Source organism: Canis lupus, chromosome 25, assembly GCF_003254725.2.
Source record: "Canis lupus dingo isolate Sandy chromosome 25, ASM325472v2, whole genome shotgun sequence".
Classification (NCBI taxonomy): Eukaryota; Metazoa; Chordata; class Mammalia; order Carnivora; family Canidae; genus Canis; species Canis lupus.
Window position 1 is genome coordinate 26,823,830 of NC_064267.1, and position 27,100 is coordinate 26,850,929.

Below are 27,100 nucleotides of genomic sequence, written 5' to 3' on the forward strand. Positions count from 1 at the left end.
CACTTGCTAATATCCAGAACCCAGCTCTCCTATCACCATTTGGCTTCCAGTGCTTAGAAACATTCAGTACTTGTAGAATGAGTGAATCCCTTATTTTGATTTTAGAAACAAGCTAATTTTCATGTACTACCAGCGCTGCTATTGGAATTAGGAGTTTCTAAATACAGAAAAATATGTTTCTAGGGCCAGCCGGTTCTGGTTCAGCATCATACTTTGCTTGCCTTGGTTTTTTTGCACAAAGAAAGCTAAGTTGCTATTCAGCGTCATTAGCTTCATTAATGATATTGTTATGTTTAACTTCGTAACAAAAAACAAAAAAACGAACATTTCAGAATCTCAGGAGATGAATAAAATACTAGTGTAGCTCTGTAAGAACCGCCTTAGAATTAAATTATCATAGTTACTGTAACGCCTGGCAGCTGATGGGATAAGAAGAGCAGCAGCCTTTCATTCTAAATAGGATTCTGATGCTCTGGATAGAAATGTGTACATTTTCATTTTTCTGTGATAAAAATGGCTTTTGATATTTTATGTGTCATGTTAGAGATTTCATTCCATGATCATTTGTTCATTCACATGTATTTTTATTTTTAGCTCTAAGCGAAAGACATGAGGCCTAAGACTGAGATGAGTTTGTTTTGAGGCCATCTGATTTCTGACTAGAAGGTGTGCGATCGCCTCGTCCTGAAACCACTGCAAACAGAATGGTAATGGCAAAACCTGAGAGAGAGAGGCCTTCATGTTTTTCCATGTCTGTTCTCTTATCCCAATTCCTTCTTTAAGAAAACAAAAATCTTAAGTTGTGAACAAAAAGTATTAAGCAACTTGTGGCTATATTCTAACTAAACTGGTTCAAATGTAAATAGTTGTTTAAAATTGATGTATTGTTAAGCCTTTTGTTTTATCTTTTTAGTGAGCTCTAGTGAGTGACTTTTAACTAGTGACAAAATATCTCTTATATGTGAAAACACCCATTAGGAATTTGCAGATTGAAATAATTATCTTCCTTTGAAAAGTATAGAGTTTGCTTTAAAAGGGGCTGCAAAAATAAAAAAATAAATAAAATAAATAAAAGGGGCTGTAAAAATAAAAAAATAAATAAAATAAATAAAAGGGGCTGCAGACTTAAGTTTCTCAGACTAGAAAGTAAGGGTCTTATCACAGCTTTCTTTTGCTCTCATAAAGAATTTTGATGTCTTATGTATGCTTTTTTGTTTTTTTTCTTTTTAAGATGTAAAGTCCTGTGAAGAATGTTAGTGGTGTCAGTTAACTCTGCTTTAATTATCACAGGTAACTTAGTTCAAAATATATTTTATAGTTGAGGAGAATAGCACTGTTTGTCTTTATTACAGTAAAACGTTTTTTGGGGGTGCTATTTATTTATTCCTGTTGACCATGTCCTGTTAAAATAATGACGTAGCAGAGCTTAGAAGACAGTTCCTAGGCTTAATTCCCTGGGAATAGAATTCTAGTAGGTTCTTTGCTCAAGTTCAGATTTTATACTAAGCCATCTTTTCAGAGCAAGTGGTTATTTGATCTTTCTTGTACTACATGTACTAGCATTCATAGCAGAAATAGTACCACAAATTTACTTATGTTTAGCCTAAATTACACATTTGTTTAATTGATGGCATGCCAAGAAAATGAAATTGTCATCCCATCCCAGAGGATGAGACAGAGGGCAGATTCTACGGAACTGTGACAACTTAATGTATTTTTTAAAAGTCATACTTATTTTCCTGTTTTCTTCAGGGACTCTGTTGTTGCTCTAGTTCTACCTTCCCTCATTTCTCTACCAGAAAGCATTTTCTTATACATTGTATTGCAGATATATCTTAAAAACAATATTTTCTCCAATGTCGAGAGTGACTTAAATTCTTAAAATGTATTTTTATTTATATACGTGGCTTTCTGTGATGATAGACTTATTCACATGCCATGTAAATCCAGGAACTATGTAGGTTGACTGGAGTGTCATGATTTTATATCTGCGATCTCAGTTTATACTTAAATAAGTCAGTCTAGCTTTGTCCTTAAAGAGAAACAGATATAATGGTTGTTTCTTTGTTTTCCATATATTCTGCTGTGTTGTTCTATTCTTCTGAAATGTGAACTCTGAACTCTTCTGTGGAAAAATTAAATAGGCTAATCTAAAAAAGTACTTTTTAAGCTAACTGTAGAAGAATTGTTCATATAGTTCACTTTTATGTATTAATGCTTTAATAGGAAACAAGTACTGATCATTTTTATTTTTTGAAATTCTTGTTTCTTATGTTTACCCTTATAAAAAATTTTTTTCAAATAAATCCTATCTAAATTGGCCCTTTATAAGGCTAAAGAACTTTGAAAGTCATCTGTTGCATTTCATGTGCTAAAAGTTAGTGGGGAAGAAGTACGAAGACTGTAACCACTGTTAATTGACTAAAAATGTGGTTTCTAAAGGTGTGTGTTCTATAAGAATGAAATCAGTAATTTTAGTTCTGCATCTGAATGTCACCATAATGATAGCTTTTAAAAGAAAATCTAGAGCTAATGCCACTTTAATTTAAAGCCTGAAATTGTAAATGTGAAGATATTTAAATATTAAATAGGTGATATGTTTGAGTATAGTTTAATATTTTTCTTAATAAGTAAACTGCCTTGTTTCTAAGCAGAACTTTAATGTTAGACTTTAGAGCTTATAACTGTAAGATGAGAAACATTAACTTTAAAGTGTCATTTTGAAAAATAAAAAGTAAATATTGACCTTTTCTAAGAAAGTTTTTTCCTTTTGACATTGTTTAATTTTTTTTCCTTTTTGTTTTTTAGGTTTGCAATTTTTTTTGGTGATGGCATGTTCAGAATCTTGGATCCCTAAGTTGAGTGTGTTGGAAATATTTAGGAACTCTGGAAATTATTGCTTTGTGTATATAATGACTTACTAGGACAATCAGTAGCTTTAATAAAAAAAAAGTCTATAGAAGAACAGATACTATAATTTTGTGTTTCTCAGTTGACATGCATGTCTCAAATTCTCATCTACCAGTATTAGTGTCATTCTCTGGAGATAGTTATAGTTTGAAGATTTGGGGGCTGCCATGTTTTCCCAGGCAGGTTATGTCATCCTCCCATGCTGTGTTGGTCAGCTCCTTTTCCTTTCTATCTACCTTGCAGGGTAGCTTACTTAGACCAGAGGTAATTAATGATCAGGAGGAGACAAGTGACAGTCCTATGAATAGTCATTATAGAATTTCAGCCTGGAAATGACCTCAGAATGGTCTGTATTAGAATATGCAGATTTTATCCAAATACACTTGTGACCAAATGCTGCTGATTTTTGAATTGGATATTATTATATAGGACAGAAGTGCTAATGAGGAAAAAGAGTTGTTCCCTCTCTCCCCTATTGTTGGGTGCATGAATCAGTGCGAAGTAAAATGACCAAGAGATAGTATTAGTATAAAAGGGAAGGAGGAAAAACAAAACTTTGAATCTCCAAGAAGGAATACTTCCCCTTAAAAATTTGCAAGTTAGCTCTATTCCACGTACCTGAACACACTATTTTAAAACCATAAACTCATTTTCATGTAGACCCAGAATATGAACTCTAGGGTATGCTTGACCAGAGGAGTACCTGGAGAACTTGTTATTTGACAGGAGAATCAGGCAGTACCTGGGTGAGTCCATGGTTGACTGCTGGGATGAAGAGATTTGAGGAACTTTGTGGAGGCAGTTTTTTTTGATAGTCAAATACAACAGCCTCCTTACACCTCTGACCAAAATTGGGGAAAGATTGCTTTTTAAGACTGTCTTTAGAACAACTTGAAAGAGGAGAATTCATTCAAGGAACTATAGAGACTGGTAGCTCAGTAGAATGTTAATGTATTTGTTTATTGCAAGTTTTATTATTGGTAGATTATCCAATAATGTGAAAGTTTGTGTATAACCAAAGTTTTCATAACATTTCTATTAGAAGGCTTCTAGAAGCTAAATAAGATACCCTGTAGCATAACCCTCACCCCTTTGCTTTAAGAAGATTTGACTGATATATATTTAATAGATGGCACAACGAAAACATGAGATTTTTAAAAATCAAATTACATTTTAATTTAAATGTGCATTGCCTATTTGCTGCTAGCTTTTTAAAAACCCTGCTTCTGTGATACTTTTGTCAATAGAGGTGTTTCCTCTAAGACAATTCCAGCCACAATATTGACTGGGCCTCGGCATTTGATATACCCAAAAGGAATAAGGCAGACAGAAAAAAAACTTGGTCTCTACTGGAATGAATATTTTAAAAGCCTTCTTAAATTCTGAACACTTTGCGTACAAAGGAAAGAGACCCAAGAGAGGGAAAAAGTTAAGAGCCCAAGAATAAAAAATGGTGGTGAGGATGGGGGATATACTCTTACATAGTTAACCTAAGGTGTGAGGGAAATTAAGTTCCTGGAGAGATTATGAGGCTTTATATGAAATCCCTGGGACAGCAGACATTCTAATATTCAGTTGGGTAGTTCACACTAGCATGCAGTAGTATTTTAAGGCTAGTGACAGTTGATCTGGGGAAATATTAGTGTGTTTCTTAACAGTGAGTTTGACTTTTATTTTAGCATGTTATAAATGGGTGTGCAGCTCAAAGATGAACATCATTCAAAATAAGTGTCTTCAATATTAGAGAAAATATTATTAAAAAAGGATCTTTTGTCCCTGTTGTATAACTTTAGAAAGTAATGTAGAATACAGAGCATAATAGAGAAGTGATGGCATGAATGTAATCAGTATTTGATGGTTGCTTTCTAGAAACTTCTAAATAAAACGTGACTTTTGTTTAATGTTGTCCTTAGTTGTACTGTAACAGAATTTTAGTGGGAAAATCTGTACCTTCATGGGTCACCATATTCCATAGTCTGGCACATCACTGTGAAAGTTTAGAAGTCTGACTCAGTTTCCCCGAGGAGGAACAGAGTGTTGTAAATTTTTGTACAGTAAGTACATAGGGACCCACAGAGAAAGTGAGCCTAGAACAATGAATGGTTCTTTGTATTTTGGTACCTTTAGACCCCTTAATAAACGAGGGTAACTTTCCCCAACAAGACTGTAATTTCTGAGGGTAGAGAGACTGCCCTGGTTGTCAGGTCAGGAAGCCCTGATCTAAAATATCATCTTCATTTTTCTTCTGACCTTGCTTTGACTTTATTGTCATTCTGTCAGGGGTTCTCTGTGGCCTTTGAAGGGAGCTTCAAATCTTGAAGGATGTTTATACTGCCTTGTTCCATTGAACTGAAGCCACAAGTCCAGAGCTTTGTAATATAACGGAGCAAACCTTGACTACAAAGAGCTGCCCCACAAGTACAGTGGTAAAAATAGAGCTGAGGCTCAAAAGTATGGCACAGCCTTCTAGGTAGTACCTGCTTCCTGCCGGTGTAGGGGCGTTTACTCCATAGTAAGTTGAGTATTGATGTTTTGTTTTTTAAATGGACATATTTCTTCTAAAATCCCTAATTATTATAAAAGTTTTCTACCTAAGTCTCCCCTTTTTTTCTCATATGTTAGGATGTCACATTAATGGTATAAAATGTGTATTTCCAATTAACATAGTAACTGGGAACTTGCGATTCTGTAACTTTGTGACTCTGAAATTTATAACACATTCTCAGGAAAATTGTTGAGATTCCCAGATAATTCCTTCTCCATTCCTTTCAAGTTCCTGAATGTATGATTGTTTCCGAACCTTATTAAGCCATTTATAAGATTAGGCAAAACTGTCTTCGGTTCTATTTTGACGCAGAATGGATACATTTGATTTATCTTATTAGAAATGTGTTTTGACAGAAAATTCTATTTGAATGGCTCTAATCTTCACTTTGGAATCTCAGATCCCCTGCTTGTTATGTTGTTCATTGTGACTTTCCTGCCAAAAACAGCTTTGCTGAGAAGATCATCCTTGAAAAATGAAGAAATCTGAAGAAACTGATTTGGGGATTGAGTAAACAGATGGAAGAGCACAGTCAGATTGACAACTGCAGCACACTTTGGAAACATCGTAGACTGCATTGCTTTTGTACATGAAACAATTTGACTGTTTTATGGCCTGGACCTATAGAGCAAGAAAACCACCTCATGAAATGTATCTTTGCCATAAGAGAGCATACTCTGGCCTCTAAAACCTTTCTGTCAGAACAGCCTGCTGGTGACTAGCTCACACTGATGGAGAGAGCCCAGGGCTTTGCACAGGACTGGAAGTTAGACGTCATGTTCTGGACTCAAAGGTGTTTGTAAATTTCCCCTGGGAATATAGTGTTGGGGGCTTTTTTTTTTTTTTTTTTTTTTTTGGGAGGGGGGCTTTTTTAGCACCTGTCTCCCCCATGCTTTGCATGTCTCCCGAGAAAGGCACCCGAGCCCATCTGTGCCCCGATTCTTGTTCCCTGGCCATCCGTTTCTGCACCATTGACTTAAAGGTGGGGGAAATGTGGAGCATACAGGATTCCAGCATCCTGTTAAATCCATCCCGCTTAATCCCTCCCAGGCAATTGTATTGCATTTCCTTTTCAGCCTTTCTCAATGTTGCCTAAGTTTGAGCCCCTTGATTAGGTCAAGATAGAATGAAAACCCCACCATTTCAGGCTTCTTCCTTCCCGTTGCCATGTTTTGTCTGGCCCGTAATGGGAGGTTTGCAAGTCAGCTTACTGTAAAAGAGTCCACTTATGTCCTTTGCTCTCCATCTCCCTTCCTGCACGTTCTGGTCTAGAAATAAAGCAGATCTAGACTTGGGGATTTGGGCTGTGCAAAGTGTGCCTATAGAAATTCACAGCACTGTATTTAGAGCTGCGGTGTTGACTGTCGTCTCCTTTGTACCTCTGCCCTGTGCTGGGCACTCTGTTGGGTGTGGGGGCCCTCTTCCTCTCCAGCAGCTGACTCTCTTGAAGCCAGGAGTAGACCTCATGGTGCCATAGGTACAGAGAAAACCACAGCTGACCTCTGTGAGAGCTTCCTAGTTCTGGGGTCATGAGTTCATGAGGCCAAGTTACCAAGATCTTTGTGTCCTGCCCTGGACCCTAGTCAAAGCTGGGCACATGCAGAGAAAGTCATCATGTCAATAGGATTTTGAAAGCAAGACTTGTCCAAAAATAGACCACATTTCAGGGTAACCATGAATCCACATTGACTGTCCTGGTATGTCTTACTTTAAACAAAATAAAGAGTATCTCTTAAAAACACTACCAAATTACCGTGATGTGCAAAATGTGATATTACTCCAAAAACAATTTTTACAAGTGGCTTTCAGAAACGTGCAAATGTGTTTTGTGTAAAAGAGTATATACTGTGTGTAACAATTTTCTGATTCTTGCTCTAATAAATATTAAACTTAAGTGGTCTCAGTATTTTAAACCTAATAGTTTGAAATTATTTTTTGAGTAAAAATTTAAAGTATATAATATTTTTACTTTTCATGTAATGTGCAAAGCATTCTTAGAAGCTACTTTTACATGTGTTTGTTTTCCACATGTAAAACGACTGAATAGGGGCTGTGTCTTCAGTAAGAGTTTCTGAAGCTTTGGCTGTAATTACCAAGTGCTCGGGATTGGGCTGACTGGAAATGTATATTGAGCTTTTCTGTGTGAATGCAGCAAACTGTCCAAATAAAGTAGCTTTGTACCCTTGAAGGAGCTTTTACTAATTAAATTTTTATTAAATATCGGTAAGTTAAAGGAGAGGAAAGGAACAAAGGACATGTAAATGAGGGTCTAAACTAGTGGATTGTGCCCTTTGGCTGTCAAAGGTAACAGTGGTAGTGAGTCCTGGGAATGGGGTAGGGGCGGCAGTGTAGTTTGTAGAGAAAGACACCCATCCAGCATCAATAGTGGGGGATAGGGGGTGGTCAGTGGGGGGGGGGGGCAGTAGGGGTTGGAGTGGCAGTCAGTATGTGTGAGCTGTGCTCCATGGACCTGAGTCCAGGGTCCAGGAAGCTTGGTCCTGGAAGTCCGTCCCCACATTGCTGAATGCTCAGCCAAGGATGGGTGCCAGTTGGAGGCAAAACAGGAAAAAGAGAAGGATGGGCTGGGGACTTCAAAAGTTTTTTCCAGTTTCAAAATTGCCGTTTTAAACTTTTATGTCATTCCTTCTACTGTGTACCCTTGGTAAAATAAAAAGCTTGCCATGTCAAATTAGTTCGGTAAAGATACTTTAAAAAATGTATCAACCTGTGAACTCAAAAGGCTGCATGCTGCTTGCTTGGTTCTTGGAAATGTGCAGGATGAACATACTAAGGTCCCTGTTGTTTATCCTATGTCCCATTGAACAGTTTGAGAACAGTTTGGGTAGGTTTAGATAATTACTTCAACATTGCTATATAGTGGGAATCACGGTCTTAAGCTAATTAAGGTAGCAGTTAAGGGGTGCCTGGCTGGCTCAGTCAGTAGAGCATGTGATTCTTGATCTCAGGAACGGGAGTTCAAGCCCCACACTGGGTGTAGAGATTAATTTTAAAAAAGAAAACCGTTAAAAGGACAGCTAGTATCATCCTGTTTCAACCAACGGTTGACCAAGAACTCCTTCTGGAAATCTCATACAGATTTCCAATAGCTTTAAGTGAAGATAAACGGAAACCTCAAATAACACAAAGTAAAAATCCCACTACAGTACAAATTCTGAGGAAATCATTTATTACCTTGCAGAAAAGTTTTCAGCCTGCAAAAGAGTCACCAACCTGCAGAAAAATTCTACACTAAAAGTGACCAGAAACAGTGCAATGGTTATAAATTGTGTTATTTCTGCTTATCTCCAGTAATTAGTTTAAGATGGACTCTATATACCATTGCTTGTGTGACTATTTTATATCCCATATGCTTAACGTGCTAGCTGCGGTAAGTGATATATTCATATGTGTGTGTGTGTGTGTGTGTGTGTGTGTGTGATGCAGTGAGTTTTCAAGAAAGATACTGAGATTTCTTCCTTTGGCATCTAAAGATGAAGGTTGGTATCCTTCCTAAACAGGTGCTTGTAGGCAAGTTCAGAGGAAGTCCATGGCCTCTAGTCATGCTTTGCAGAACTCCAAAGTACTTCCCTTTATCTCGGAGATACTGCAAATTTCTCACCCAATTCTTCATTAGGGAAAGCTTGCCATATTCTACATTGTTTTCCTTAGAGACTTTTTCTTAGGAGACCCAATTTTGAATTATTAAACCCAGGGCTAAGATTAGTGAGGCAGACACCTGCTTTCTGTATTCATTGGGACTTGAAAGCAAGAATGAAATTACTAAATAAAATGAAATTGATTTGAGGGATGTTCTGGACTTCATTTGCTGTGTGCTTGACATCCTTTCCTGCTGGCGGAAGACTCAGTGAGGGTTTGTAAATTTCCTCAATCCTGGAGGGCATCGCTTTGCCGTCAAAATTTTGGGTTAAATATTTTGAACGTTCTCAGTTATGTATGTAGCAGAGAAGAGTTTGTAAATAGACACATACTGATTGAAATCATTTCACCATAGATTGACCATTTGACCAAAGATTTGCCACTTTGTATTTGGAAGAAAAAATAGAAATTACTTACTGTGGGTCTTTGATGATGGTTACAAGCAGGAAATTTAGTTTCTCTCTCCAATATTTCAGTCTTGCTCCAAACCAAGTTACATTTTTAGTCAAATCATACCTCAGCACTTTTCCGTTAGGAATGAGGATTTTCTTTAGCTCCTGAGGGGCTCTTGGTGGCCTTTCCAAGTGCCCTTTTAACCTAAGAAGACTGCATCACAGAATGAGTTCCGCCATTTTAAAAGCCCCATTTGTGGGATCTTCTGGAAAAATACTGAAATACATCATCATTGTAACATAGTTTCCCACTTTCAGAAATGAGGAATTATCCTTAAGTCCTAGGCCAAGCGAAGGCATATGTGTGGTTCACAGATCGCTGTCTATGCCTCTGGCTGTTCTTGTTGGGTCTGATTCAGCATACTTCCGGTGTGGGGGCTGCTGAGTGGCACAGTGTCTGAGCACTTGAGCTTCTTGATGATTTTAGGAAGTCAGACAGGTGTTGGGAGCATTGCTTTTCACATCTACCAGCAGTAAGCAATTCCGGTTTGCTTGCTTTTTATGAAACATCTAAGAAGTCACTGTAGCAAACCGCAGTTCTCCCTTCTTCTAGATTATAATGTTTAGATTTATCTGTTTAAATTAAGAAGTAAGGATAATTCCATAGCTGCCATTTCCTCAGGGGGAAAAAAAAGTGCCAGCCGCAGCTGACCTAGAATTCCATCTTGGACTATTACGTAAGTCTGAGTGAGCAAGAGTGTAAAAGTCTTTTCTCTCACTTTTCCACCAGAAAAGTGGCCCCCTCTGGTAGTGAAGCTGATGACCACCTGAAAGTTTTGAAATTAAGAGCAAGAATCAGGAAAAGGTGTTAGCAGGGAAGTGGCACCAGGACAGAGTAGAAATCCTTAAAATGCAACATTTACTGGCCAGTGCTGTTGGTTTTATCCATGTTTTTTTATGACTGAGCAGACCAAGGCTGAGCCCTGTAAACTCTGGCCTCTTCCAGCCCTGTTTTCATCCTTACCTTGACGGAAACTCAAATTCTCGAGAATGAAATGTTTCAGCCCACGTATACGCTGGTGCCTTGCAGGGCATCAGATCATGAGTGGGCAAGGGCTCTTGATCCTTAACGTTGTGCCTGGAAACACTACATATCTCCACACTCGGAGTTCTCACTAGCCTTTCTGGCTTCCTGCTTCTCCCTACCTTTTCAGAAAGTCTACAGCAAAAATAATTTTTGTAAAAAGCTGTTTGGTAGGGGAACTAGGGAAGCACGGTGCAGTCGGACAGGACACTGGAGTGAATTGTTTGTTCATTCCTGCAGCATACTGATGGGTGCTTGCCAAATGACAGGCGCTCGCTCTTCTAGGCACTTTGAGGAGAGAACACACAAAGCATGGAGTTCACACAGTAGTAGAGCGGAACAGACTATCATCCCATGGAACAAACAGAGAAGGGCAGAGCGCCTGCGATTGGGACGCCAGTGTGGGATGGAAGGGCAGGTCTTCATTCTTCAGGAGCTCAGAGTAGACCTCGTTGGGAAGGTGAGATTTGGGAACCGGTGTTGGTATAGATTGGAGCTGACAGGCTTATCTTGAGGAAGAGAGAAAATAAAATACTGGAGAGTTTCCAACAGTTGTATACTGGCTTTTTCAGCCACTTGGTCCTGGTAGCCCTCGCTGCATCTAGATGCAGCTGTGCACACTCCTCCTTGTTTTTGCTACTGTTGTTTCTCCTACCTGGATTTTTCTTTTCCAGGACCAGGCCCCTCAGTGACATGATTTGGGGATTGAGGCAGCATGATCATAACACGCAGCTAGCTAGACAGGATGGCAAATATCCTCCAGGAGTGCAAGGGTCCCTCTGGGGAAGGATGAGCTTTTGGAAGGGGCCCTCCGGGGCGCCTGGCTGGCTCAGTCCGTGGAGCATGCTCCCCTGATCTTGGGGTTGTAAGTTCGAGCTCTATGTTGGGGGTAGAGATTATTAAAAATAATAAATAAACTTAAAAACCAGCAAGGGCCCTCTAGGGCAGGCAGTGTTTATTCCATAAGGAGGTCCCAGGAGGCCAGGCCAGGCAGGGGCAGCACCAGGAGCAACAGCAGGCCAGGATGAGCATGGTCAAGCAGCAGATCATGGAGGCCCCCAAAGTTCATGCTGAAGAGTAGAGGTTCCATTCTGCAGGTGGGAGGGGACCCAGGCTGTCCTCTGTGGCTCCTCCCGTGTGGGACTTTCACCTGAGGATAGCCCAGAATTGTTGGCTCCCATGGGTTCGCAGTTTATTATCTCTGGCAAGTGAGGGAGGACGGAGAGGTCGTTGGTAATGATTCCTCTCTTCCGTCTCTCAAAACCTGTATTTCCAAAATGCAGATCACCTTTTATCATAAACAGGAGATAATTTATAAAAACTCAAATGGTGCAGAACGACAAAAAAGGGCAAAGTTCACTATCTCACTACTGTTAATATCATCATCAGCAGCAGTTTCAACTTCTCCATCATCCGTGCTCACAGCAGCCTCTGTAACCTCGGCTCTAGGGGGATGCAACCAACGAACTCCCTGTGCTGGAAATTCAGCAGTTTATAATTTTCATTATTCAGGTTCCTTCCAGTTTTTCACTCTCATAAACTTGGTTTCCAATGAATAATGTTCTGTGTAATAACTGCACTTACCCAATTATCTCCTTGGTGTAAATAAATGATAGACACTTCAAAAAATCGGGATGCCTAGAACAGAGGGTGGGGGTGGATGGATATGCAACACCAGAATTTAGTACAGACATTACCATCGAGCGGTTTGTGTGTGCTCGCGGGTACACTTTTGAAAGCATTTTAGTAGCGGCTAATGTCTCCAGATCTGCATAAAACGTGGTGAGCTGGGGTAGGGGAGATGGTGGTCTCTCCTTCGGGGGGGGTGGTCAGGTGGGACGCCCATCTCTCCTTGGTCCAGCTGACCCATCAGGGCGGCCTGCTGCTCACACAGCACACTTGCAGGCAGCTTTCAGAACCCCGACTCCAAGGCCAATGCCGGCAGAAGCTTTTGGAATACAGGATGATGAGCACACATGAGAGCCAAACTAAAACTGGAGCCTTCCAGCTTCCTCGCATGACACTGCTTTGATTCCAAGTTTTACTATTTTAATTAGGCGGATCAAAGAGACAACACGTTTTACTGAGCTGTTGAAAATCATATGGCAAACTGCTCTGTTTTTCAATGTAGGAAGTCTTTACAAAGGTTAAGTGTGGATGATGTTCATTTGGGGCCTTTCAGGGGAACGTACCATCTGGGAGTGGGCTAATTGGATCCCTCCATAGTGGTCTTCCACCAATGCCCTCCCTCCCCAGCCATTTTTCATCCCTAGGTTCTCTGGATGGTTCCTGAGTGAAACCTTTTTTTTTTTTTTTTTTAATTTTATTTATTTATTCATGAGAGACACACAGAGAGAGGCAGAGGCAGAAGCAGAGACCTGGGCAGAGGGAGAAGCAAGCTCCCTGCAGGGAACCCGATGCGAAACTCCATCCCAGGGCCCCTGGATCACGACCCAAGACCCAAGCCAGAGGCAGACGCTCAACCACCGAGCCACCCAGGCGCCCCTCCTGGGTGAAACCATTGTGCGCTAACCACCATGAGGGGAACTCTGTGTTTAAACACTCAATGTCCAGTTATTGTGGAAGGTTTGGCTTGGGTGGAAGTCATCAGTTCTGTTCTCTCTTCTAAAAAATGAGCGCTGCTGAACGCAGTGTAGCTCTATCGCTCTTGTACTCACCAGCCAGGCCCGTTAGCTCGTCCCCACTCCCTTCTGGGGGCCTCTGCACTGGCTGACCCCCTTGGCCTTGGAGGCTCCTCCCCAGGTCCTCCCCTGGCTCACTCCCTTGCTTTGGTTAGCTCTCTCTGAGAAGTCTCCTCATCAGGGAGGCCTGCCCTTCCCCTCCTGTCTAAAAGAGCATCCCACTCAGGCCTTCCTGATTCCTTCATAGCAGTTACCGTGAGCTGGCACTAAAGATTTGTCTCCTGCACTAACACGTCAGCTCAGAGAGGGCAGCGTTTTTGCTCTGTTCCTGAGTGTTCCTCCGAAGCCTGCAACAATAGCTGCCATATGTTAGAAAGTCAGTAAATGTGTGCTGTTCGACGAGTGAATGAATCCCCCACTGTTCCTCCCCAGGGACTTGTGAAGAAACCAGGAGTTTTTAACTGGAATGAAGTCAAGGACTTCGGATAAAGCAGCAATTATCTCAGGGCCCCATCTCCACAGAGGCCTGTCCTTGCCTAGCAGCGCCATTTCTGCTTCCAGCTCCGTCTCTTACCTGCATGTTCACCTGAAGCCATCATCTCTCACGTTCCCCCAGTTCGGGGGTGACCTGTGCTAATAGTAGGCACTGCCTTTAAAAAGCATCTTAATGGATTAATTAATACATTCGCTAGGTATTTACTGAGCAGCAGCTGTGGTGCCAGGCACTATGTGAGAGGCCAGAGTGACAAGAGGCAACAGGACCCTCACTGAGCTTACTGTTATGAGTGTGAGTTTGGTTGGACAAGATCGCCCTCCTGCCACCCCCAGAGCTAAGAGCAGAGCTCAGGAGGAGGGGGAGCTTTGCCCAGTGTGGGGGAGGGCTGTGTCATGGGGGGCCGGGGTATTGATGGGGAGGTGGTGGGCTGTGGGTGTAGTGTGTGGGCTCTGGGTAGAACGAGGGCAGAAATGTCAGAATGACGACATGCCTACCCCGGGGTTTGGCTTGGGCTCCCCCAGCGCTCGGGGGAGAGGAAGGAAGCTCTCTGTACTCTTGTTTTGTACTAGACTACATTAGTAAAAAAATTCTTATGACTGTCACATCTTTTCGTTAGACTTCTGTGGACTAAATTCAGAAGCTAGTAATAATTTTATTTTTTTATTTTTATTTTTTGCTAGTAATAATTTTAAAGATTTCTAATTAATTTCTAATTCATAAAGTCATTAAATATTTAAATATGGATGACTATTCCAGAAAGTTCCAAAGCCAGAGAGTCTGTTTTAAAACAACTTTTGGAAAAAAAAAAAAACAACAACTTTTGAGGGGCGCCTGGATGGCTCAGTCGATTGGGCATCTGCCTTCGGTTCAGGTCATGATCCCCCCGGGTCCTGGGATCCAGCCCTTGCATGGCATCAGGCTCCCTGCTCAGTGTGGAGCCTTCTCTTCCCTGCTCCTGCTCTCTCTCTCTCTATCTCTTTTGAACAACAAATTTGTATTTCTCCCACTGAAGATTCAAAAGAAAGAAAAAGAACAAAGAAAACTCTTTGTCCGACAATGCAAATAGACTAAAATACAACGAAACAGGAGCTCCAGGTGATTTTTCTCACTTATGCAAACAATAAACAATGAGTCCTTCGAATATTCTACAAGAGGAGAGGTATCTTGAACTTTTCCTTAAGGAACATTTATCTGAAAAGGGACATAATACAAACATAAATGACCATGTACCCTACCATGTAAGTAACTCAGGGATTTGCACCAAGACAGAATTAGAAGACAAACTCTAGTCATGAAATTATTGAAAGCTCTACAGCTCTACAATGCGCTTTCTGACATAATGTTCTAAGGGTGAGAGCATCCGGAAAAACCAAAGACTGGTAAGAATAGGGCTTCATTTTCAATTCACTTCATTTGTTCCTGTCCCCTGGGTCGGTTAGCTCTCAGTCTTTCTCAAAGTGTGTGTGTGTCTCCCTGCGTGAGAGACAGAGACAGAGACACAGATAGAATAACCGAGGGATTTAGATCAATTGCAAATTCGGACTATTTCTGGAGTGGAACTTGGAAATGCTGTTGCTTTTCCAACAGGCTGGCTGGTGAAGCCAGTACAACTGGTTCACAGACTGCATGGACTAGCAAGGCTCTTAGACGACCAGAACTTTCACATGCATTTTTCTTTTCATAACTTTATAACTCTCCTATGAGTTGAGCACTGCTGGTGTCACCTCCTTTTACACATCACAAGGCAGGTCCCAAGAGGTAGATTGCTGAAACAGAGCTTGATGCCCCATGGAGTGTTTTTATTAGGAGTTGTAGTTTGGTGGTTGCCTCATGACTTTGGGAATGGGGAGACAGAACTAAAATGACATTTTTGGAAACCCAATAGAGAAAATACTCACTTTTATGATTGCTGTTGTTATGAAGTTCCTGAGGTCTTAGAGCCAGAGCTAATGGACGAGGGAGATAGTCATGTGAGACTTCTTACACTTGCCATTTTTAGGCAACAGGAAGATAGCAGGTGGCGAGTGTCCTGCTGGTGACAAATTTAACTGTCTTTGGGGAAATGGGATTTAACTTGATTGTAGGCTGCCTTCCATCTTCCGGATGGAGCTAAAACTTGAGAGCTGGGTGGCTTTGATTTATGGAGCGCCATTCCTGTCAGATGGTACAAAGGATGTGCAAATCATATGCAAATGGGCCAAATCTCACTCAGAATTTGCCAACCGGAAACACGACATCTTTATTCCAGCCAGATTTTAGTGTGATCTTGGGGTAACTTTCAGGGAGGTCTCGACTAGGCTTACTCTTAGCTGAGAAATAGCTAAATATTGCCTAGCACAGAGAAAGGGATGAGCATGGAAATCCAGCATGGCGTTTGTGTCTGTGGGTCCTGTACCCCATCTGGGGAGAGGAGCCCCAGCTGGCCCTGGAGTGATGAGATCTAGGGCAGAGTGGATCTCTATGGTCTTTCATTTTCAAAAGTACTTTTTTTAAGGAGAAGGCTGCTTTCTTTTTTATCAGTGTTGGTCTGACTTCCTTTTCCAAACTGTCTCTCTTGGGCATTTTCTGCTCGGCAATGCAATGGTATAGAACTATTGGATTCATCCAGTGTCTTTATTCAGTTAAAAAACATGAATGCTTTGATTTTGGTGTTCTACAAGTGTCTTGTTAGAAACATAATACAAAAAAAAAAAAAAAAAAAAGAAAGAAAGAAAAGATAATACATGTTCAGTGCAAAAATTTTGGAAACTAACGAAGTATAAAGGAAAAAATCACTATACTCCTACTACTCAGTGATAACTATTGTTATCATTTTGATAAGTATCATTCATGAACGTATTTTACCCAGTTGAGATGATGACAGTATTAAGGTTTGTTTTGGCTTGGTTTGTTTTTTGCTCTTTAAGTTTTGTAACCTACTCTTTCACATGAGTATTAGAGTGAAGGCTTTCCCAAATTCTGAAATACTATTGAAGAGATTTTTGTTGGCTTATTAGTTTGTTTTGCTAGTTGGCATTCCTTCAGATGGATATATTCTAGTTTATCTGGTTCTCCCTTACTGATTAACATTTAGTTTGCTGCCTATTGTGTAATACATTATGCTAGAGAGAATTCTTTGTTTTTTTTTAAGATTTTATTTATTCATGAGAGACACAGAGAGAGAGGCAGAGACATAGGGAGAGGGAGAAGCAGGCTCCTCTTGGGGATCCCCATGTGGGACTCGATCCCAGGACCCCTGAGATCATGACCTGAGCCAAAGGCAGTTGTTCAACAGCTGAGCCACCCAGGCGCCCCACAAGAGAGAATTCTTGCACTAAATCTTTGTGTGCATCTCCGATTATTCTTTTAGGATAAATATGGAGAAATAGAATTTTCAAATCTAAAGATATATGTAAAATAGTTGTTAGATAAACAATGCCTTTTGATAAATACTAACGAGGCATGTTTCTGGAGAGCTCGATCCAATTTTTACCCTTAACCAACAATGCACACACTGGCTGTTTTGGGGGTGTTGTGTTTAAACCACCTCTCTCTGACAGTCTAAAATGATATCCCTTTGTTTTAATTTGCATATGTTTGGTGTCCCGGAGACTGAATTGATTATATTTCTTTCTTTTGTGAAACGCCTCTTAGGTCCTTGGCTCCTTTTCCTTTTGGAGTTTTGTTTTGTTGTTGTTTCTCAGTGATCCTTGAAAGCTCTGTCTTGTACACATATTTTCCCTTATTTGTTTTTTTCACTTTGTAGTTTTTGTTGACATTCAGAAAATGTTATGTTTTTACCAATCAAATTGTTCAATCTTTTATTTTAGGCTTTCTTCTGCTTAAAAAAGTCTTCCCAGCCCTGAGCTGAAATGATTCTCCAAGTTAGCTTTCACTGTAGATGTCACTGGAAGACAGAAGAATTAGGAATTGGCAGCAAGCATCTTGAGGAAAACACAACTGCTAATTAAATGTGATCTAGTCTTGTTCACCCTGGGTGGCTCAGCGGTTTAGCGCCGCTTTCAGCCCAGGACGTGATCCTGGAGACCTGGGATCAAGTCCCACGTCAGGTTCCCTGCATGGAGCCTGCTTCTCCCTCTGCCTGTGTCTCTGCCTCTCTCTCTCTCTCTCTCTCTGTCTGTCTCATGAATAAATAAATAAAATCTTTTAAATAAATAAATAAATAAATAAATAAATAAATAAATAAATGTGATCTAGTCTTAACCACATATGTACCTCAAAATTACCTGTTAGAGCCTTTAAAAATGACCAGTGGGATCCCTGGGTGGCGCAGCGGTTTAGCGCCTGCCTTTGGCCCAGGGCGCGATCCTGGAGACCCGGGATCGAATCCCACATCAGGCTCCCGGTGCATGGAGCCTGCTTCTCCCTCTGCCTGTGTCTCTGCCTCTCTCTCTCTCTCTCTCTCTCTCTCTGTGACTATCATAAATAAATAAAAATTAAAAAAAAAATGACCAGTGCCTGAGTCACACACCAGTACCATTGAATCAGAAACTTAAAAAAACAACAAAACCTTACACAGATACACAGACTTTGAAAGGAATGAGCCAAGTTGCATGTGATTTTTTTTCTCGTTTGCTTTGAGTATTACATTTTATTAGCATAATGGGTGTGTTTTGTCTTACCCGTTACCCATGAACAATGAATATCATAGGGCTTTCAGGAGGAGGGGGATTGGGAACTGTATGCTGGGAGGCCCCTGCAAAATTACAGCAGTCTTTGCAAGCATCAGTCTCTCCAGGTGGTGGTTATTTGACATCATGTGACTAGTTCTGAGTTCCGTGGCTGGTTTGCTTAAGTGTCACTACTTTATGGCAAGTGGATTTTTCTTTTTAATTTGAAGAGACGATATACTTACAAATGTAATGTATTTTAAAGGATATCTAGAGTACATACAATATATTAGAAAATACAAAATATTTACAAATTATAAATGTTAACACCTTGTATACTGTGTGTGTGTATACATTAACCAACATTATTCTTTGATATATAGCAGTATCTCATTTGAAAAGAGGTATAAGGCTGCAAATTAGTATTTGCAACTTGGGAAAAGAAAGTCAATCCCAAAATGGCCAATTTGGTATCTCTGTACAAATATGAACTATGCTCATTAGTTAACGCTGAAAACACACTCCTATTTCTCTAGCTTGGAGCTGCCTCGTTAAAAGATTTTATAGGGCACCCCTGGTGGTTCAGTGGTTTGGAGCCACCTTCAGCCCAGGGCGTGATCCTGGAGACCTGGGATTGAGTCCCATGTCGGGCTTCCTACATGGAGCCTGCTTCTCCCTCTGCCTGTGTCTCTGCCTCTCTCTGTGTGTCTCTCATGAATAAATACATTTTTTAAATCTTCAAAAAAAAAAAAGATTTTATAAGGGAATTCGCCTATGAATCAACCTATGTTTTTTTTAGTGTCTACCCCATAGGCAGCATCTTGCATTTTAAGAAGCCAGTCAGCCTGTAGGAGGTGAGAAGAAAACAAGGAAGGACCTTGACTTTGGGCAAGGAACTTAGCATCTCAGAGCCACAGATATGATGGTGGTGGCAGTGATGATGATGATGGTGGTGACAACAGTGGAGGTGGTAATGCCATCTCATAGGCCTGTGCAGGGAGTGGGCATGGCAATGTAAGTTTAGTGTCTGGCAGCTGGTAACTACTTCATTACTTTTGTCCCACCATCCCTCACTGGCTTATTTAAAGGAGGATGTTTAGGGGTAAGGGGCAGGAGGCAGAAGGTTCTAAGGAGAGGTCCCTTTCTGTGTTTGAGGTCTCCTGATCAGTTTGAGAAATTATATATGCCCCAAACAAAAAGTAGATAATATAAAGACACCGAAATATAAAGGGCTAAATTTAGTGTTATACTTAATACATTTATTATTTATTAGAAATCAAAAAACGGGAGATACAGGTTGAAGAGCTACAATGCTCTTGTGTACATCATTTTCATGTAAAAAATACGTGAACTAGATGTGAATGCATCTTAGGTCATTTCAAGGAGGAGGAGGAAGAAAGGTCATGTTGCCAAAAATCTATTATAACTAATAGCCTAAGAGACGTGAGAGGGGCTTAAGTACTGGCAGGGCGAAACCCAATCTACCATCAGGCACTGGGGGCCACAGACTCACCAAACTTTATGCCAGGCAAATTTTTCTTGCATAAGCATCTTTGTGCTGTGGTTGAAGTTGTGACTTGAGATAAACAGTGGATGAGAATGCTGGGCTGGCAGATTGTGAGGCAGGTTTGGCCACTGTGGCCATTGCAGGGCTGTGGGGTGTGCAGGCAAGCAGTAAGCAGCCAGACCAGGTCTCCCTGTGTTGCGAGCCCTGGGGCCGGCCACCCAAGGTCTCCTTGTAGCTCACAGTGTCCTATAAGATGAGGGAACCAATTGGCGAGATTGTGTGCTCTTCAGGCCCATTTCAGCTCTAACTTTCCATGATGAAAAACCAATTTATTGATTATTGTGGGCCAGAAAAATTGAAAGAGGTTGAAAGGGAGCCTGAGTTCTTTTCTGGCTGAGGTTTGTCCTGAAGCAGAGCAAAATGAGCTTCTTGATCACCATCCAGGAGGAAGAGTTTATCTTTGGACCTCTTTCCAGACTTCTTGCTGATCTTTGCAGGGCAGGGCCATGGCCAGCTCTTGGCGAACTTGTGAACTAAGCAATTTTTTCTTCCTAATCTTTTATCATCTTTGATATCCTCCACCCCCCAGCACAACACACCTGATATCATAGCCTCCAGAGGGTACAAATCTTTCCAGTCAGAGTCCCCACCTAACCACTGCAAAAATTTAGATGGGGGAGGGGGGGTCCCAAGCTGAAAGAGTTTGTTGAAAGACTTCCAAGTTCAAAGTCCAAAGTGCTGGGGCACCTGAGTGGCTCATTCGGTTAAGCATCTGATTCTTGATTTTGGCTCAGGTCGAGATCTCAGGGTCATGGGATCGAGCCCTATGTAGGGCTCTGTGCTCAATGGGAGTCTGCTTCCCTCCTTCTCCCCTTCCCTCTGCTCCTCCTCCTGCTTGCATGTGCTTGCTATGTCTCCCTCTTTACAATAAATAAATAAATAAATAAATAAATAAATAAATAAATAAATCTTCAAAGTCTATAGTGCTGTTTGTATACTTAATGTTCTTCATTTTGCTCAGTAGATTCGTAGCCAGCATCTATTGTATGCAAAGTACTGTGCTGGATTCTTCTGAAGTATTTTTCAAACTGCATGTCACCACCCATTAGCAGACTTTAGTTTCAATTTAATTGGCTATAACCAGAATTCCAAAAATAAAACAAATAGGCAAAAAATCAAAGTGTCTCACACATAGTAAGGCTAAGTGCTTTTTAATAAAACATTTGTTTCAGTTTTACATTTGTAGATGTATGTGTGTGTGTGTGCATGTGTGTAATGAGTGTCAGTGGAAACTGTATTTCTCACTGCAATATAGTTAGAAAAGTTTAAAAACCACTGCTAGGGGCTCCCAATCCCTTATCTGCAACTCCACATTCCAAAGCGTGAAAGTTTTTTCTTAAGTTTGGCATAAGTTCATTTGGCAGAAAAATAGTGATTTTTTTTAAAGATTTTATTTATTTATTCATGAGAGACACAGAAAGAGAGAGAGAGAGAGAGAGAGAAAGTCGGGGGGGCAGGCAGAGACACAAGGCAGAGGGAGAAGCAGGCTCCAAGCCTGACGTGGGACTTGATCCCGGATCTCCAGGATCAGGCGCTGGGCTGAAGGTGGCACTAAACGGCTGAGCCACCCGGGCTGCCTGCAAAATAGTGATTTAAGGGTATTTTTGGTCTTTTTCTCTCTCACTTACTGTGAATATTTATACACTTCACTGCAGAATAGAGTCATACCTTTGACCCCAGTGGTCGTGTTGCACTGAATTACTTACCTAAGGGCCAAAAAATTCTGAACAACAGGACTTTCCACAAGATACTGTGGACCTACCTTAGGGATATAAGTTTTCATCCATTCAGCAAATACTTATCAAATGCTTACTATGAGCTGGGCATTGTGTTTGGTGTCAGATATGGAAGGAAGAAAATTAGTATGAGATGAATTCCTGCAGAATTTCACAGTCTCGTGGGTAGGATAGATTCAAGGCCAACAGAGCTGGACTTCAGCACTCTCCTTTCACTTTCCTTCTCTCTGTTAGTTCACCCAGACCCTCGATTGCAAGGATTTCTCTGCCGATGGTTTCTAGGTCTCCTACATCACATTTCTAACACAACTTCATACCAGTACTTCAGCACATTTAAAAACAGACTCCAAACTCCTTCCTCCTGTATTTCTATATCCTAAGAAGTACCACTGTCACCCTCACTTGAACACAGGCTTACTCTAGTCCTTGACCCTGTCATTGAGCTAATTGATCACTTCCTGTTGATAATTTCCTACCTGTCACCCTTGCTGCATTCCCTTTTCTCCATTCTCAGTGCCTCTTGTTGGTACAGATGCAAATTACTACTTCTAACCTGAAAAGATGGTCTGGAGCAGTAATTGGGAAGAGCTAGGGTCTTAGGATCATAAAGACCTCCACTCAAATTGTATCTCTTCCCCATTCTGGCCAAGGGACCTTAGGAAAGTCTCATAGGATCAGTTTTCTCATCTAGGAAACAGAGTTGATAATGTATATTTTATGAGTTGTAGTTAAGAATAAAAATACATACACCAAAACATTATTAAGAGGTAAGCCACAGACTGTGTGTAGATATTTGTAGGGCATGCAACTAATAAGGATTAGTATTCAGAATTTATAAAGAACTCCCTTCAAACCAGTAAGGGAAAAAAAGACCAGTTTTTAAAAAATGGGCAAAAGATGTGAACAGACAGTTTCTAAGGAAGAAATCAAAAGACCAAAAGATGTTCAACCTCATTAGCAATCCAGGAAATGCAAAAATGAAAATAGTGAAACACTGTTTCACAGCATGAAATGTAGGCAAGCACATCAAGCAATAATAACTCATCTTGCTGGTGTATATGTAAATTATTCTATTCTCTGTAGGGAGCAAGTTAGCAATATCTAATAAAGTTTATGATATGCATATCAACAAGTCAGCATTTCCATTACCAGGAATGTCCTTTACAGCTTTGTTTTTAATGACAAGAACATCATAAATAACAAAAGCATCCATTAAAAGGAGTCTGGATATTTAGTCAATGATATACCAAACAGCCATTAAAGTGAATACATTTGAACTACATTTGTATCATCATGGAAAGATCTTAAAAAAATGTTCAGTGAAAAAGGCAAACCACAGAATATCTGCAGTACGAAAACATTATGTAGAAATTTTAAATATGCCAAACAATATTATTTATATATATTAGACATATGTGGGTGCATGTATATGCATATGTATGGGTGAATATATACCAAGCTTATGAATAAGAGTATATCTAGCAAAAATATCAAACTGTGCATGAAAACAATTAACAATTTCAGTGCAGTAGGTACTTCAGGAAGAAGAATGGAATGGAGAAGGATGCAGAGAGTTTCAGTTGTTTATTAAGTGCCTTATTTCTCAAAAAGAAAATGAAGCTATGAATACAATATGTTAAATTTTGACAAAGCTGAGTGGGTATATTATTGTTCCTTGTATAATGCTCTTTACTTATATGCTTGAAATACTTCATTTTTAAAATAGCACTCAACCCCACTCTGGCACTCAGTGAAGGTATAATAAATATTCCTCTGACCCCATTCAGAAGGCTTCCAAACTTCCTTTCCTCTGACTAGTTGAGTACCATTCCCTCCATCTGGCCTTCTTGATCAGACAAGGTCTAAACAACCTGGTGAGGCAGTCTTGATCCTCCCGTCCCTGACTCTCCAGCCTCTGTTTCTAGCTTTAAGCTTTAGCACTTTACTCAGTGGACCTGATGTTTCAGCCATGGGATCCCAGGTCATACTTGATGCTTTCCTGACCCTTTGTCTTGGCTTGTATGGTTTTCGTGGTTAGAATTCCTTTATCTCTTTTTCCTGGTTATACAAACCTAACCCTCTTTTCACTCATCCATTGGCCCATCCATCCATCCATCCATCCATCCACTCATTCGTCCTTTTATTGAGCATCTTCTATGTGCAAGGCACATATAGCCTAGCCTGATCTTTTCTCTCAAAAATAATCATAACTTTCCAAAAATCTCCAAAGTGCCTTATACCTCTAATACGGTATTTATCATATTAAGATTTATTTTATCTTGCTAGACTAGGCACTGAAGGGCAGATACTATTCTCTTCATTTTTAATGCCTGGCACTTGTAGGAACTCATTAAGCCCTGGTTTAAGAAATAAATGGGTTTCAGATTATATATCCAAAACATTGAAATCAGTGTTAAGGTTATGGTTTAATCCTCATTACTTGAATTTAAATATTTAATGTCTTTAGCCCATTGATTTTCATAAGAGTATCATGTACTCCCTTCCGTTTTTGTCACTTGAAGGAAGGGAGGACGTTATATTCAGCCATTCTGCCTTCATATTTTCTGAAAACTCAAGACTCCAGTGCACCAGGCATGATCTCACCTCTCTAGGGACTTTGCATTTAGTTAGAGGAAGACAGTGCCACAATAAATTAGTTAACAGGACAAGACAGTATGAGGTGTGGGTCAAATAAATGGTGCTGGCATCATGATCTGAAATCGTCCTTAATGAAACAGCTTGTTTCATGCTTGGCTGTGTAAGACTGGTTTTGAGATTCAGTCTTTTGCAAAAGGATCTGGGTCAGAATTATCATTTTGTGTCGGATTGGGTTTCTGTAAAGTCCTCTTGCCCCTCCCTGCCTTTTGGTTCAAGGAGATACTTAACAACATCTCTATTATATGTAAACTGATACACAGGTATGGATTTGAAGATGTCTTCTGATATCACCATTTCAGAGGTGTAAGCCTGAAATATCTTTCTGAACTGATGCTGAATGGAATTTTCTTTGCACTTTTTCAAGATAAGTGTCTGTGGATTCTTAAAGCTACTAGCCTTCCTCACACCCCTTCTTTAGCCCAGTATACTCCTGGAAAACAGTTTTCAGTCTGACAGCCGTTGTACTTTGTGTTTCCAACAACCAGTCCCAGTCTGTTTGCTTGTTTTTATGGTTATTCCTTATCTAGGTAGGCTGTTTGAAAACTTCATTTGAAAGCAATCATTATATGGACTTCACTCTTTCCTGGACAGAAGTCTCTTCTTTGCCTTCTGCCTCTGCTTGAATATTTCTAGTGATGGGAAGCTCACAATTTCTCAGTGTTAGTGACCTTTACATGTGGAATTAGAGATTCACAGGTTGTCTGAACATCATGGGAGGGTTGGGTTCAAGCAGTGGGGCTCATACAGCATTCCAGGAAGACCTGATCCTCCTCCCAAGGTTCAGGATCTGCTGGCAGATCCCAGTTTTTTTGGGACAAGTGGATCTATCAAAGCTTCTTTGAATCATGGCATCATTGGAGTCCTAGCTTTAAGAATGCTGGTCATATTTCTCCAATATTATTGTGAATGACTGTCTTCTGGGAGGCAAAGAATGGAATCCAATTCTGGCTGTCTGAGTGTGGGTGGGGCAGGAAGAATGAACTGGAGGTAGAGGGAGAATTTGGGCACCTATATATGGATTGGACAGGAGACCAAATAACCAGGGAGAAGCTGCTGGTGCCCTGGCAAAGTCCCCTCAGAGGGAACAGGTGGGTCAATATGCAGAGGTGACCCTAGAACTTCTAGACCTGGGGGAGGGGGGGCGGTCAGCCAGCACGTCTGATTGGCTGAGGTGGTCACGTGCCTGACCACCCTCCACCTTCCCCACCAGTTGTATTCCCAGTAGAGGAGGGTCTGGATGGAGCTTTCCACCTCCAGGATGGGCAGCAGCAGTACTGGGGCCTGGGGGCCCAGAAGGTGGCCTCTGGACTGCCAAAACAACAACAGGGATTCCTTTTCAGTCACAAACTATGAAGAAGTCCTGAATGTACTGTATGGGATGTGACACTGTCTGAAAAAGAAAAAGTATATAAATTGGTTTGGTATTATTCCTGGTTCTTTGCTTTAAGCTTTGGCATGTCTGTTTTATTGGCTGGGGAGGTAAATGTGACTTACTAACAGAACCAGTGCCAGCTTGGCCCTGCTTAATAGGGTCCAGGGACTGGCTGCCAAGAGGAGAATGGAGCTGGCATTAGGAGGTATGTCACAAAAGATAATCAAGTTCCTGATTGTCCAATGACTGTAGGCTTGCTTCTCACGCATCGAGCACGGTCCTCTTCTTGAGTAATCCCAAAGCACGGTTAACATTGCTGGGATTGAAGTGTTGATGTGCTGTTCATAACATTACAAAGTGTGTTTTCTCTTTCTTTGGGTTATGTGTGACGTGATGGAGGCCCTGGAGACCCAGGACACCTGCCCCTGCCTGCTGTGGTGCCCCCTCCACTTGGCTGGGCCCTTTCCTGTCCTGGGCTCCCTGCCGGCCTGCCCCCCTCTTGCATTGTCTTGGCACACTTTCTACCTTGGTTGCCCTCCTCTGCCCTCCTCTGCCCACCTTGCTTCTCTGCTTTCTGACCACTTATCCCCTTCTGCTCTGGATCTCCCAGCTATCTGACTTGGAATCTCAAAGCCAGTTTCCAGGTCTTGACTCTCTAAGGAATGTGAACATTAACAGAAGATACACTTTTTGTGATGTTTTTTTAAAAGGCCACCGCTGTAAACACAACTGAGACTTAAAGGCTGAAAGAAAGTAATGGATTCACAGTCCGCTCGAGTGAATGAGTGGGAGCTGCTTGCTGGATAATTAATAGCTGCAGTTGACTGAATGGAAGGATCTTATAGGCGGGAGTAATATTCAGACAGCTGGGAGACCTGTCAGGAACATGCCCCTGAATCAGAATGAATCTTCCCTGTGGCTGCTGGACCAGGAGAACTCTTCATGGCTGCACTGGGATTAGTTGGAGGGGTCCTGAACTCAAGGCAGTGGGACAGGAGGACCGCTTGGATTGGCGGTTTACCAAGCAAGAGAAAATTAGTTCATCCTCAGTATCAGCCCAACATGGAGTATTGTATTAATATATACTGCAGTATATATTTCCAATGCTGCTTTTTTGGAGTAATAGGGATTTTTCTTCTAATTTGATTTTCTTCTTCTGTTTGGATGGGTGGTAGTTGATGGAGGATAATTGGATTATCACCAACCTACACATTAGGAACTTTCTCTCTTATGCCAGTCTGAGGCTTCCTATTCCATTTGAGAGGGGCAAAGGCTCCTGAATGAGGAAAAAAAGGAAACCCACCCTACCTTCTCTACACAGTGTCTGTGTGACATCTCGGAAACCACTAATCTGCTCTGTAAAGTGGGCCTGATGGTACTTCCCTTTTAGGGACATTGTGAGGACTCAATAGGGTGACATAGGTTAAGCAT

At 41.0% G+C, this 27,100-nt stretch overlaps 1 protein-coding gene and 1 non-coding gene across 4 annotated transcripts in view; both read left to right on the top strand.

Moving 5' to 3' along the window:
• LOC112669655 (uncharacterized) overlaps positions 1-7,643 on the top strand; it is a 93,809-nt gene extending 86,166 nt beyond the window's left edge. For all 3 annotated transcript variants that reach the window (XR_007405977.1, XR_007405979.1, XR_007405978.1), the window contains 3 exons: positions 595-707; positions 1,232-1,290; positions 2,809-7,643. This is a non-coding gene — a transcript (uncharacterized LOC112669655). The remainder of the gene's footprint in view (positions 1-594; positions 708-1,231; positions 1,291-2,808) is intronic.
• The window catches only part of XKR6 (XK related 6), a 315,137-nt gene that overhangs the window by 89,415 nt on the left and 198,622 nt on the right, over positions 1-27,100 (top strand). The window lies entirely within an intron of this gene.